The sequence below is a fragment of the Pipistrellus kuhlii genome, unplaced genomic scaffold (assembly GCF_014108245.1).
Source record: "Pipistrellus kuhlii isolate mPipKuh1 unplaced genomic scaffold, mPipKuh1.p scaffold_m20_p_1, whole genome shotgun sequence".
Lineage (NCBI taxonomy): Eukaryota > Metazoa > Chordata > Mammalia > Chiroptera > Vespertilionidae > Pipistrellus > Pipistrellus kuhlii.
The window spans coordinates 111609475-111623982 of NW_023425404.1; positions in this window are offsets into that span (position 1 = coordinate 111609475).

The following is a 14508-nucleotide window of genomic DNA, read 5'->3' on the forward strand; positions in this document are numbered from 1 at the left end:
AAAATGTGTCATCAGAGATTAAAGGTAAAATCATCCACACCCTCGAATTCCCAATTACTATGGATGTATGCAAAAGTTGGACAGTGAAGAAAGCTGATAGGGAAAATATTGACTCATTTAAAAAATGATTTTGAAGAAGAGCAAAATGGATATCCTGGCCAGTCAGAAAGATGAAAGTGAGTCCTAGAGCAAATTAAGCCTGAAACATCACTGGAGGCAAAAATGACAAAATGGAAGCTGTCTACTTTGGGCACACCCTGAGAAGGCAGGCTTCTTTGAAAAAGAAAACAATAATGGCGGGGGGAATAGGAGGCAGCAGGAAAAGGGGAAGACTAAATATGAGGTGGACTGACTCCACAAAGGAAGCCACAGGCATACCTCTACAGGAGCTGAGGAGGGCTATTGACAGGACACTGTAGACATCACTCATTCATTGAGTTGCCAGGAGTCCGAACCAATTCAATGACACACAACACACATGAATTTAGCAGGCCAATAGCAGCATGACTCAAAACACTATTCTTCCTGAGTTGACCATTCTTTCTATTGACAAAATAAGAAAATCAAGAATGGATTATTAGAATAGCATGTATTTTTTAATCATTTAAAAAATGGTGTCACTTAGTTGAATTCTTTTGTGAAATTATTCAGATAATTATCTCCAGATAATTTTTAAACAGACATAGTTTAAGAGAAAACATAAAGAAACGCAGATATAATATACTGATATTCTACCTAGTGGACTCTTCATGAACCTCTCTTTTGCATGTGGAAATCATTTCCATGGCTTTGTCAAATAATACAGAATGAAAATATTATTGCTTATTTTATTAGTAGGAAAGTATTATCACTAATAGTATTGACTATTTCAACTGTGTCCAGACCAATAGTCTCTTGGATCCAGCTGGAAATGGTGGGGGGTCAGAGGAGAACATGGATTTCAACTTTCTTTAGTAAACTCAGACACTTCTTCAAGATAGATTCTACCTCATAGTTCATCTATTGACCACACCAAGGAAACCACAACCTTTTATTTTCCATGATGTGTTCACAGAAGCAGTTTGAGGCTATTCAATCTCTACAGTGAATGGGCAGATAAATTGTTGGTTCTGCCTTTTTCTGGACTCCACTATTTAAAACTGGCATTTAAAAGGTCAGAATGGATATACTTTTTTTTTTCTTTTCTTGAAAAGAATAAATAAAATAAACAGCTGCCAAAAGGAGACTCAATTCCTCAGCTGTGGACTACCTGGCAGTGGGAGGGTAGGGAAAATCAGCTTAGGAATTTAGAAAGAGAAAGAGAGTGAGGAGAAAACCACTGGGAAATTAACCTGGCAAGGTAGGCAGATAGAGAAGAAAGAACACTACATATTGCCTGGCTCAGAGTATGTGTTTCTTTATAGGATTAATAAGATTGCCTTGCCTAATTTATAGACCTATTGGAAAAAATATGAATATATTTCTTTTACTTCCATAATATTATACATATATATATTGTATATGCTGCTATTGGCCTGCTAAATTCAGTATATATATATATATACTGTATAAATTTCCCAAAGATCAATAATTCTGTTTAAAACTAAAGAAAAATAATAATAATATCTTAATTCAATAAGAGGTGCAGTTTAGAGTAAACCAGAGGATATAAACTTCTGTTCATTAATGCCCAAATGATTTTGTTCAGCAGACCCACCAATCACTGTCATAGCTCCTCCTAGTTGCAACAAGGGTAGAATGAAGGGTAAAACCCCTGCCCTACATTTCCACAGTTCCAATAAAATTTCAGAAATGGGGGTCCCAGACAAAGAGATCATGAGCAGACAGAGAACTTCTCAGTATTCCTCAACATCACACATATAGTCTTGACTATTTAAACAGAAGCCTTCTTGAAATAAAAAAAATTAAATTTATTTTAAAATCACCCAATTGTACCTTTTTTTTGTTTCAAGTTATACTATATTCACTAAATAATTCTTATCTGACACCTCTCTTAAGAAATATCCACCAGAAAGGGGAACAACAATTATATATAATAAAAGGCTAATATGTAAATTGTCCCCATGGGCTGGAGTTTGACCCACTGGAGTTAGATGTGCACTGACACCAGGGGACAGTGTGGAACATGGCAGGTGTTGGTGATGTGGTGCTGGGAGCAGGCGGCCGTGGAAGAGCTGCCAGCCCAGTGGGCCCCAATGAGAGTGGGACCACAGTGGGATGGTGGAGTAAGTGAGTGGGTGGTGCTAAGCTAAGGTGGATGCGAGCAGTGGTCCCAATCACCCTGCCAGTTGCCCCACAGATTGGCCCTGATTGCTGGCCAGGCCTAGGAACCCTACCTGTGCACAAATTTCATGCACTGAGCCTCTAGTTGCATATAATTCTTTGGTGAGATGAAACCATCAATGAATAGCCAATAAAAGTTTTGTGGTTCAAAGTGAAATGTCTATACACTTGGTTATGAAGAATCAAATCTCCCAAACTCTTGGTGAACAGATAAACTTTAATTTCTGAAACTGCATAATTAAGACTCACCCAGAACTGGGGTTTATCAGGTTTAGCCAAGTGTGCCTTATCTTGTCCTGGGTTGCATGTAATTCAGAATGGTTTGTGTTAGTAAGGGCTCTACAGAGAAACAGAACCAATAGTATATATAGATATATGAAGTATTGGCTCCCCAACTTATGGAGGCTGAGAAGTCCTGTAAAATGCCAGCTGGAGGTCTAGGAAAGTTGGTAGTATAGTTCCAGTCCAAGCCTGAAGGCTTGAGAATTGGGGCAGTCAAATGTGTTAAGTCCCAGTCCTGCCCGGGGAACAAGGAGCACCAAAGTCTGAGGGCAGGAGAAGACAGATGTCCCAGTTCAAATAGAGAGGTCCTCTCTCTGCCTTTTTGTTCTATTCATGCCCTCAATGGATTGATGATGCCCACCCACACTGGTGAGGGCAATCTTCTTTGCTCAGTGTACTGATTCAAATGCTAATCTTTCCCTGAAACACCCTCACAGACACATCCAGAAATGTTTTACCAGCTATCTGGGAATCCCTTAACTTGTCAAGTTGACACATAAATTAATCATTGCACAGTTCTTAAGCATAACCAATAAAACACAGGGAGCAGAGATATTTTAAATATTTAACACTGCAAGAATAATACCCAAAATAAAAATTCCTTTTAGACATAATAGGGATCCATGCACAATTCAACAAGTGATATCATTGGAAACACTGGGCAAAGGGTTCCCTTTTGTCAAGACTAGAAAAAAGTTTATTATTGTTTAATTGGGGAGTTGGGGGATCTCTTTTTATGATCTAAAGAAACAAATACAACTGTCTATGGCAATCCAAGAAAATATTTTTCCTTTCATGAGAGCTTCATCTTACTACCATATTTTCTTGACCTAATGAATAATTTTAAAACCTTTTTTCTATTAAGAGTATCAATAACAGGAATAGAGAGACAATTGGATCAAGAGATGCTATTGCCTTAGATTCAAGAGATCTTCATTTCTGAGAATTCTTGCATTTACAGTAGAGGCATTTTAAACCTTTTGTCTAAGTTCACAGGATAAAATAAATAAATGTTTGTATAAAATTAATAATTTGAGCCAAAACCGGTTTGGCTCAGTGGATAGAGCGTCAGCCTGCGGACTGAAAGGTCCCGGGTTCGATTCCGGTCAAGGGCATATACCTGAGTTGCGGGCACATCCCCAGTAGGAGGTGTGCAAGAGGCAACTGATCGATGATTCTCTCTTGTGGATGTTTCTAACTCTCTATCCCTCTCCTTTCCTCTCTGTAAAAAATCAATAAAATATATTAAAAAAATAATTTGAAGGATTTTGTTTGAAGTTGAATGATAGCTTCTAAATTATATTTATAGTAAGGATTCTAACAATAAGGGAGTCAATGTCTCAATTCATAATTGCCTTTTTAACTACTTTATAGAATACACAGAGAGACTGCCAAAGCCCACATCGTCAACATAAAAGTAGAGTTATATAAAAGTCCCCCTCCCCTAGCCTGTTTGGATCAATGTATAGAATATCAACCTGTGGACTGGTTAAGGGCATGTACCTCCTACTTTGGTTGCTGGTTCCCCAGATCTGGTAGGAGAGTATGTGGGAGGCAACCAATTGAAGTGTCTCTCTCACATAGATATTTCTTTCTCTCTGTCTCCCCCCCACCCTTCCATTCTCTCTAAAAACAAACAAACAAAAAACTCAATGAAGAAATATCTTCATTGAGGATTAATAAAGACTAAATATATAATAAATTAAAGATCCCTGAAGGTGAGCATTTAAGCTTAGATTTATGCATATAATTTAGTTATTTTAGATGAGAGACTTTAATGCAATGACTTATGAGAGAAAATCCAAACCCACAAGTTGTACTCTTGAATTATCAAGGGCTCTGAGAATAAGAATTTCTTCAATGCAATTCACTTTACTTTTCTAGAATTGCAGTTATGGTACTGGTATAAGATAGACATAGGGATCTATGAAATAGAATTGAAATCCATAGATCTGTGACCAATTGATGTTTAACAAAGATAACAAGACAATTCAATAGGGGGGAAAATAGTCTTTTCAACAAATGGTTTTGATACAATTACATATCCACATATAAAAGAATGAATTTGGATCCCTAACTCTCTCATTACATAAAAATTAATTCCAAATGGATCTAATTAAGAGCTAAAACAAGTACAGGCAAAAGAAAAAAATAGATAAATTGCACATTATCAAAATTAAAAATGTTTGTGCTTCAAAGGACCCTATCAAGAAAATGGAAGGGAGTGAGGAGAGAAAGAAAAACAACCCACAGAATAAGAGAAAATATTTGCAAGTTGTATATTAGATAATATCCAGAAAGTATAAAGAACTCTTACACTACAACAACAAAAAGAAAAATAATCCAATTTTAAAAAGAGTAAAGGATTTGTAGCCATTCCTACAAAGAAGATATACAAATGGCCAACAGATACATGAAGAAATGTTCAATGTCATTGGTCATTACAGAAATGCAAATCAAACCACAATGAGATATGACTTCACATCTATAAGAATAACAATAATAAAAAGGATGGATTATAACAAGTGTTGACCAGAATGTGGAGAAGTTGGAACCCATATACACTGAGTGGCCAGATTATTATGACCAACCAGATTATTATGACCACCCCATCAGTACAATGAAGTGAATTAGTTATACAAATAATAATAATAATAAAACCTTGAGAGTATTTGCTTAGGAAGTTTTCAATATTCAGTATTTTTGTAAGCATCAATAAAGTACTGATGGGGTGGTCATAATAATCTGGCCACTCAATGTACATTGCTGTTGAGAATGTAGAATAATACAGCCACTTTGGAAAACAGTTTGATAGCTCCTCAAAGTATTATCATATTATCCAGCAATTTCACTTATAGATAATTAAAAACATAGGGTCGCACAAAAATTTATTCAATAATGTTCAAAGCAGTGTTATTCATAATAGCCCAAAATGGAAACAAACTAGTCCATCAATTGATTTGATAAGCAAAATGTGCTATGTCCAATTAATGGACAATTTAGCCATAAAAAGGAATGAAGTTCTGACACATGCTGTAAAATAAATGAATCATGAAAACTTTATGCTATGTTTTATTTTATTTTTAATTTTAAAATTCTTATTTATCATATTATTATAGTTGTTCCTCTTTCTTCTCCCCGCCCCCCCATGGCTCCCCTCCACCCAGTTCCCACCCCACCACATGCCCTTACCTCCCTCTGCCCCCTCCCTGCCACTGTCCTGATCCATAGGTGTATGATTTTTGTTCAGTCTCTTTCCGTACCCCTCATCTCCTTTCCCCACAAGAATTGTCAGTCCACTCCCTTTCTATGCCCCTGGTTCTATTATATTGACCAATTATTCTGTTCATCAGATGTTTTTCTAACTTGATTTTTAGATTCACTTGTTGATTGCTGGAAACTGAACATTGTCACTAATAGTTAAATGTGAAAAGGGAATCTGGAAGGCTGGTCAACCTTAAATGCTTTGAATGGTCAGACTTATTAACTCATTGTTTAGTTGAGACAGTGGTAGTTGAAGCAACTTTCACCTGTTAATCATATGTAAATTCTTGTTGATTTTTTAATGTTGTAATTTCTTGCCTAAAGGATGTGGGTATATCTCAGAACCTCAATAAAAGGGATGGCAAAAGACCAGAACAGGATTGTCCTCCCCCTAGAGGTGGACTCCTGCCCGGCCCCAAATTTCTCCAAATTAACTCTTTTCCAGTCTCTTTTCATTTGTGTGCGGCCTTCTCCAGAACATGGAACCCTGAAGAGGAACCCTGAACCACGCAGGACATGATAAAGGATCCCACAGTTGATAGATATGTATTTGTTGTTCATAATTTTTATCTTTACTTTTTTTCTTCTTCCTCTTCTTAAAGAATACCTTTCAGCATTTCTTATAATACTGATTTGGTTTGGTAGCTTTTTCTTATCTGTGAAGCTCTTTATCTAACCTTCCATTCTGAATGATAGCTTTGCTGGGTAGAGTAATCTTGGTTGTAAAGTCTTGCTATTCATCACTTTGAATATTTCTTGCTATTCATCACTTTGAATATTTCTTCTAGCCAGCATAGTTTCTGTTGAGAAATCAGCTAATAGTCGTATGGGTGCTTCCTTATAGGTAACTAACTGTTTTTCTCTTGCTGCTTTTAATATTTTCTCTTTGTCTTTTGCAATTGGCTTTTTAATTATTATGTGTCTCATGGTCCTCTTTGGATTCCTTTTGTTTGGGGTTCTGTGTGTTTCCTGGACTTGTAAATCTGTTTCTTCCACCAGGTGGGGAAAGTTTCTGTCATTATTTCTTCAAATAGGTTTTCAGTATCTTGCTCTCTCTCTCTTCTTCTGGTACCTCCATAATTCTGATGTTGGTAAGCATGAAGTTGTTCCAGAAGCTCTTTACACTATCTTCATATTTTTGGATTCTTTTTTTCTTTTTGCTTTTCCAATTGTGTGTTTTTTGCTGTTTTGTATTTCAAATCTTTGACTTGATTCTTGTGATCCTCTAGTCTGCTGTTGGGTCTTTGTATATTATTATTTTTTTTTAATTTCAGTGTATGCTTAATTTCTAGTTGGTCCTTTTTCATATCCTAGAGGGTCTGGCTAAATTTATTGGCCTTTTCTAAGAAATTCTTGAAAAACCTTATAACCATGGTTTTGAACTCTATATCCAGAAGTTTGCTTTCCTCCATTTCTTTCATTTGTGACCTGTTTCTTTGCCTCTGCATTTTTGCCTGATAGTCCAGATTCCCCCCATAAGAGCATGGATCTCCAGGGGCTCACCCTGAACTGAGGAGCTATGGGGGGGAGGAAAAGCAATTGTAATAATCTGAACAATAAAGATTTATTAAATTTTTAAAAATCTCTCTATATAAAAGCCTAAGTGACTGTTATGACTGGTTGACCAAAAGACCGGTTGTCTGGTTGATATGACATTCACTGACCACCAGGGAGAAGACACTCAATGCAGGAGCTGCCTATTGGTGATCAGTGTGCTCCTACAGCCAGCCTTCCATGATGGCCAACCTCCCTCGATTCCTCCCCCTAGCTGTCCAGCCAGCTCTGATTGGTCCCACACATGCATGAATTTGTGAACCAGGCCTCTATTATATAATAAAAGCAGGAAGCATAACTCTGCCTTTGAATTGTTCCCTAGTGTGGAAATGAAGGCACAGAGAATTAGCTAAATTGGCCAAAGTTAGCAGCAGAACCTGCATTCTAATTTGCAAATCTGTATATTTTATTCTACCATTCTTCACTATAACTAGCTGGATTTAACCCAACTGCCATGATAAAACTCACCTGATTTCCAGTTAATTATTGAAATTTAATGACAAAACTGGCAGAAAACATTTCCTTACTTTGTCAAATGTCTAAATCTACTCCTATGACATCAGTTTATTTAGGACCAACTTTTCAATTAGTATATACTGATAGAACACTGAGCACATGCCCAACACGGTGCACATTGTTAAAAATGTAGAACTCAAGCTCAGAAAGTCAGGGAACTTTAGACTGAGAAATCATGGGCTGATGGGCACTGATTAGAGTCTTATAATTGGATGGAATTGCTCAGAAAAAAAGAGCAGGCAGATACAAGAGAGGGACTAGAATGATATCCTGGGGACAGATAATTCAGAATGGTCAGAAATCACCCTGCTAGTGACAGGCACTGATAAGAAATGGTTAGTGAATGACAGAGGCAGGAGAAAGTTGCCCTTTCTGATATAGCACGTTATATCTTATCGCATGTCATTGCTATTATTTGTTTACATGACTATCTCCATTGGTATTCCCTGAGCTACTCATGTTTCTGCCTCCTACACTGCAAAAAAGTAATTAACTAAGTCACCAGGACCAACCAAATCACATTCCATGGACCTTCTCTACTCCTTCTTCTTTATCTCTGTATAGCATTTAATACTGCAAACAGATCATTACCTTGTTTTTTTCTTAAAATGTGGGCACAAAAATAGTGCTTCTCTTCTGGGAGGCAAGAAAAGGCATCTCCTGTGCACTGCACAGCATCCTCTCTTCATGTGCACTACTCATCTCTCTCATCTCTCGTTCCCCCTTACAACCCCCAAATGTCTCCACTGCGGAATGAAACTCCTTCATAATTCTTTGTGATGCTGCCCCTAGGAAACCACAAAAGCTTCCCTAGGGGGCCCCACCATAGAGAAAAGAGAGACTGGGATGTCTGTAAGACAGAACAATAGTGGGCAAAGCTAATGACACCTCTCCTGGTCCCCTGCAGGATCCTTTTCCTCTGTTCATTCTCTAAACATGAGCATCTTCTTGTCTGCACGAATCGTGAGCTAGCTAATCTACTCTCATGTTGTCAACTCTAATCAATGTATTGACAATTTATCAATTTATTTTTCTTACCAATGCCAAATATCCATCTTGTCCTTATAGACATCTCAAATTCAACATGCTGAAAAAATGATCTTTTTCCCATAACATGTTTTTCTTATACTCTTACTTCTATGTATCCTTAACCCAGCTTTAAAATCTAGGAATCAATCTATTTTTTTCTCTCTCTCCAAATCAGTTGATAAGTATATCCAATTCATTCTATCTCCATAGCATATTTTAGATGCCAAAATATACCTCATCAGTATACCTCATTTTACATCCTAATTACTTCTCTCATAAATACCATTAACTTATGGTCTCCCTACCTCCCATCATCTCTTTATTCCAATTAAGCTTCCAATTCACTGAAAGAGTGATCTTTCTAAAATACAAAACTGAATATTTAATTCACTAAATGGAAAAGCTTCAGCAACCAATACCATACATAGTTCCCAAGCTGTGCACTGAGTTACCTAGGGCACCACAGTGAGCTCGGGGATTTGCTGCTGAAGGAAATGCAACAACATCTATTATTTACCACACATACCACCACTATCATGTCATTTGGACCTACTTACTTAATGATGAAGCTGTATTTTTTTGATCTTAGGGCAATGTGAAAAAATTACAGAGATACCAAGAGTGCAGTGCACTGAGAAAGTTTGGGAACCTATGACCTACAAATGTCTTTGCGTGGCATAAATTAGTCCTCACCCACCTCTCTTGCCCCATTTCTCTCTTTTCCATGTCTTTTCTTCTCTCCCATCTTACTCTACAAGCCAACACATAGTCTTGCATCTCCCAAACATGTCCTTCCTGACATCCTGAGTGGTTAGGCTCTGACATCTCAATAAGTATAATAGAAATATCATTTACTCCGGGTTTAGCAATGAGACCTAGCACCATCAACAGAACCCAGGAGGAAGCAAATAAACCTGGGCAGCCACTCTAGAATCCCTATATTGAGTGAATTCTGCATGAGTTGGATTATCTGAAGTAAAATATATATTTTTTGGCTATTCTTTGAAATTCCATGTGTATTTGTCAGACCAGGGGAAAGGGAGAGACCCTGTTCCCCATTTTCAATAGAGGTCTATATTTTTCTAAGGCAGAAGGCAAAGAGTCAACCAAGGCAACAGTGAGATTGTTTTTGTTAATGGTGGTACCAGTCTAATCCTTTTATTTCCTAAATAGAGAAATGGCACCTGAGTTAGATAATTTTGTGTGTGTCCCATTTTATGATTTTTATTCTATAACATCATCTTTAATATTCTTTCACACTTACTTGTTCATCTATCTCCTCCACTTGACTATAAATTTGTGGAAGGCCAGAACTAGGCAAGCTTTATCTCTGCATTCTCTTCACTTAGCAAAGTGTCGATACACAGTAAGTGATAAATGGATAGTTCAATGAAAAAAATCCAAGGAGGGTGTGGTTGAGCCCCACAAAAAGCTCAAATGAATTAGAAAAGAAACAATGTCATTTGATGAAAAAGGCCAAAATTCACTGACCAGATTAGTCAAAGATGTTTTAAGAGAGTAGCAGGCTGGTTTGGCTTAGTGGATAGAGTGTTGACTTGTGGACTGAAGGGTCCCAGGTTTAATCCCAGTAAAGGGCACCTGCCCAGGGGCAGATGTTCAATGATTCTCTCTCATCATTGATGTTTCTCTCTCTCCCTGTCTCGTCCACTTTGAAGTCAATAAAAATACATATAGGAAGGAAGGAAGGAAGGAAGGAAGGAAGGAAGGAAGGAAGGAAGGAAGGAAGGAAGGAAGGAAGGAAGGAAAGAAGAGAGGGAGGGAGGGAGGGAGGGAGGGAGGGAGGGAAGAGGGAGGGATAGAAAAGATGGTTTGCAAGTACTGAGGAGTAAAATAAAAGATGTGGTAGTCAGTGTTTACTACCTAAGCAAAAGTCATGCCCCCATTCCTTTCTTGCTAAACAGAATTCCACTTTTATTTAGGCATTGAGCAGATGCTCTTTGATGTGGAAAGATGGGCTCAGTTCCTAATCTGTGCCAAAGTTCTGGCTAGTGAAATATTAGGGGGAATCCTTTGGTGGGGTACTTTAGAAAACAGTATACCTCTTTGACAAGAGTATGGCTCATGAAGAATATACTTTCTGCCTGCCTTCCCAGCATGAAGATGTTACTTCAAGTTGTGACAGCCATTTTGCAACCATCAGGTGAAGGCCAAATGATTGCAGAGCTATTATATTACTGAACTCCCAAGAAAATACCAGCAACTCTTTACATACAGACTTCTTGTCACATAAGAAAAATAAGCTTCTGTTTTAGGTTTTTCTGTTACATTCTAACTGATATAGGAAGAAAGAAAAGAGTGATAAGCCAGTATAGACCAGTTATTAATAAACATATTATAAACTAGAGGCCTGATGCATGAAATTCATTCAAGAGTAGGCTTTCACAGCCCTGGCTTCACCCAGAAGGTCATCCAGAATGTTGTTTTGCTGTTCTGCCATTTGGTCAATTTGCATATTATGCTTTCATTATTAGAAATAATACAGACTGGCAACTAAAAAACACAGTTTGTTTGGTAGCATTTGGAAATGCAATATAATTAAATTACAGGAACCTCTAATGCAATGGTTCTCTACATAGGGCATATGCCCCACAGGGGGGCAATTTTATGTTTAGGGGGGTAATTCAAGAATGAGTTATTAATAGTGAATTTTTTGCACTTTTTATTTAATGGTTCTAGAGGCCACATACCCAGCATATAAGTATATATTATGACATGCATTTCAGTTCTCAATTATGTTTTGAAACTATTTGCTATTTTTTCATATCACTTCATATTATTTAAAAAACAACTTCTTAGTGACTTCTTCTGCAATACTTCAGCTGTCCTTTTGTTCTTTTACTTTCTCTTTCATGGGTGCCATGTTCTTTGGAAGCTTATTTAGACCAAGTTAATGGCCTTTTAGGTGACCTCTAGGTGAATAGGAGTTCACTTTTTGAGTAATAACAATTATATGTCAGAACCAAGATGGCGGCATAGGGTAGACACCCGAATGCAGCCTACCACAACAAATTTGAATTTAGAACTGAAAAACAGGGGAGGCATTGCCCTGAAGCGCCAGACATCTAGCTGAGAGGAGGGTCTGCCATCTGGGAAAAAGAGAGAAGGCACACTGAACCTCAGGAACTGTGAAGGTACGGAGAACTGTGTGCGCAAAAAAGGTGCTGGCTTACTCCAGGTGCGCAGAGAGGAAGGGCCAGACCGAGATTGCTGCTGGCTTACTCCCGGCGAGCAGCAAAGGGCGGGCCAGCTGAGTTTGCTACTGGCTTACTCCCAGCTAACGCGCGGCTGGCTTTCTTGTCCGAGAGGAAAACAGAATCACCCTATTGCTCTGATAGATGGCCCCAGACAGGGAGAGGCCAGACTGTCAGGCAGCGGGCAGAGATCTCTTGGAGGTGTGCGAAGCCAGAGGCCATTACTGCAGGACTTGGGGAGGAGCAGAAGGAAAAACAAAGTTTGTCTGCACCAACCCGAGACTCCGCCCTACCTGTGGCTGAGCACAGAAGCTCTCCCAGAGGCTGGCTTTCTCTAAGGAGGGACTTGCAGGAATCCAAAGCTTGTCTGCGCCTTTACCAAAGAGGTGCAAGCGCGCCTGCAACCAATCTTCCAAAACTCTCCAGGAACAGGACTTTTCTAAGGTGATAAGGTGAGATTGACAGGGAACCAAAGATTGTCTGCGCTACCCCGAGACCCGGCCCTATCCAAGTGGAGTACAGAAGCCCTCCTAGCTGAGACACTGCTGATCCTCACAGCCAATTGGCTTGGAGATTCCCAACAATACCAACAATAAACAAAGATTAACAACAAGACTGCACACACAGCCCACAAAGGGCTACACCAAGACTGTCCACCACAGGTAACTGGGAAGGCTGTGCTACTGGGCTCTACTAGAACACTTAGCACCCAAAACTATTCCATCAAATCAGGGAAACAACTGAAATGCAGACAAGAGGCAGGACACAAAGGAAGGAGATGGAGGAAAAGAAAAGACTAGACATTGAGTTCAAAAGTACAGTTATAAGGCTTTTCAAGAATATCCTTAAAAAGGCCAATAAAATAAATGAGACCTATGAGGATATGAAAAGGGAGCAACTAGAAATAATAAGGGATCAACTAGAAATGAAGAAAACATTGTCTGAAATAAAAAATATTATACAAAGTCCTAAAAACAGACTGGAAGATCTCAAGAATCAAGACAAAGATTTAGAACACAAAGAGCCAGAGGACACTCCTCTGCAGAAGGGAGAAGATAAGAGAATCCAGAAAGTTGAAGATGGTGTAAGAAACCTCTGGGACAATTTCAAGCGAACCAACATCAGAATTATGGGGATTCCAGAAGAAGAGAGAGAGCAAGATACCGAAAGAATACTGGAAGAAATAGTGACAGAAAACTTCCCCCACCTGGGGAAAGATATAGACTTACAAGCTCAGGAAGCCCGCAGAACCCCAAACAAAAGGAATCCAAGGAGGACCACACCAAGACCCATCATAATTAAAATTCCAAGAGCAAAAGACAAAGAGAGAATATTAAAAGCAGCAAGAGAAAAGCAGGTAGTGACCTATAAAGGAGCACCCATTCGATTGTCAGCTGATTTCTCAACAGAAACCATGCAGGGCAGAAGGGAATGGCAAGAAATATTCAAGGTGATGAATAGCAAGAACCTACAGCCAAAAATAATCTACCCAGCAAAGCTATCACTCAGAATCAAAGGACAGATAAAGAGCTTCACAAATAAAAAAAAAAAGCTAAAAGAGTTCATCACCACCAAACCAGAATTATATGAATTGCTGAAGGGGGTTATTTAGGTAGAGGAAGAAGATAAAGATAAAAATTATGATCAACAAATACGTAACTATCAACAAGTGAATCTAAAAACCAAGGGAATTAAAAAATCTGATGAACAATATTAACTGGTGAATATAATAGAATCAGAGGTATGGAAGGGAGTGGACTGATGATTCTCAGGGAAAAGGGGAGTGGGGGTGCGGGAAGAGACTGAACAAAATCTGTGCACCTATGGATGAGGACAATGGGGGATGGGGAAAGGACAGAGGGTGGGGTGGGAACCTGGTGGAGAGGAGCAATTGAGGGGAGGAAAAGGATCACATTTGTAATAAAATGAACAATAAAGATTTATTTAAAAAAAAAGAATTATATGTCACAGGGGGCATTAGGATTTTAGATATGCTTAGGTGGGGCATGGCCAAAAAAGGTTGGGGCCACTGATCTAATGCCAGAGAAGAGACTTGGGCTGTAATTTGTTGTCAAGAGGTTTTGGAACAGTCAGATTACTTTGGCAAAATTGACAAGACTCACTTTTATCCAAAGAGCAAAGCATCTCTTTGTCTAACTTTCTGACCTTTATTTAATATGACTGTATTGGCTTTGCACCCTGTGTGACTCACTTGATGTAAACCCTCCCCCCCCCCCCCCCACTCAGTTGGCACATGAGTAAGAAAAATAATAACCATTTTGCTTTCTGATACTTGTTAACACAAACATAAGGTCTCAAAGCAAATGAAATGTTACATCAATTCAGTGTTGCCATGATATGAATTGTA